This window comes from Babylonia areolata, chromosome 6 (genome assembly GCF_041734735.1).
Source record: "Babylonia areolata isolate BAREFJ2019XMU chromosome 6, ASM4173473v1, whole genome shotgun sequence".
In the NCBI taxonomy this organism is placed as follows: Eukaryota; Metazoa; Mollusca; class Gastropoda; order Neogastropoda; family Buccinidae; genus Babylonia; species Babylonia areolata.
Genome location: NC_134881.1, coordinates 54,099,023 through 54,100,211, shown reverse-complemented (window position 1 = coordinate 54,100,211; position 1,189 = coordinate 54,099,023).

The window sequence follows — 1,189 nt, the reverse complement described above, 5'->3', positions numbered from 1 at the left end:
CAGAGACAACACTGTCTATGGATGCACATGTCAAACACTTGTACCGCACTCTGTTCTGTCAGCTGCGTAAGTCAGGCATAATTCGTTCTTTCCTTTCCGCTGCTGCTGCCAATAACCTTGCTGCCGTGGCGAAGTGGTTAGCGTCGCGGACTGACGGCTGGGAGGACGCGGGTTGAATCCCAGCGGAGGTGGCCCGTGGCCGGCACCTACCCAGAGTTGAGTGTGCTGTGGACTTAAATGGGGAGACTGGGACCACACAGTCGAGTGTCATCCACTTCACGGATGCGTCTTTGGGTGTGTTGCTCTAATTACCTGGCCAACACTGCAAGTGTCTGTATCTCTCGGGCCTGGTTAACGATGGGATATCATTATGACAGGAAGCGTAGAGTACAGCCATGTCACGCAGTCCCAAACCAAAATGGACTTCCATAGCAACATCGTCATCATCATCGTCATCCTCCTCCTCCTTCATCATCATCAATATAAACAATACAGTCTCAAAGTCTGTGGCCTTTCATGCCCTGCTCTCATGATGACCTCAGTTTAATACCCCTCAACTTCCGTGCTTGGGGTGAGTCCTGTCAATGTCTTCAGTGTCGGCAGATTCATTGGGGGCTGTTGTTTGAGGGACGTGGTGGCGGTCTCCACTCTGGGAGGGACGCTCATTCAGTCAAGAGTATAGACAGATGACTTATAGGACAATGCCTGTGTTGAAAGATGACCTATAGGACAATGCCTGTGTTGAAAGATGACCTATAGGACAATGCCTGTACGGACATACAGCCAACCAGGACTGTCCTTTGGAACCGTGACACCAGAGGACAACCCGCCTGGACAGACAGGACTCTAGAGATGGATGGGGTGGGGGTAAAACGTCTTCTTGACCGTTTGCTATTATCTTTCAACAAAGACTCCAGTCGTGGGTGTAGTAGGTCCCAAACCGTTAATCAACATTCTTTGTTGCATTGTGAACACAACAGGACTCCATGTTCGGCATTCTCGCAGCAGTGCGCATGCGTGTTACAAATACGAAACTATGCAAAGTATACATTGGCCTAAACAAGTTGTCGTCGTCTGCTACAAGCTTAGCTATACACGAGACAGGGGGGAGGGGGGTGGGGGGGAGGAGCGATGGTGCAATGTCAATATTGAAAAAGGGCCCCATCCACTCTACCTACCTCGCCCCCCA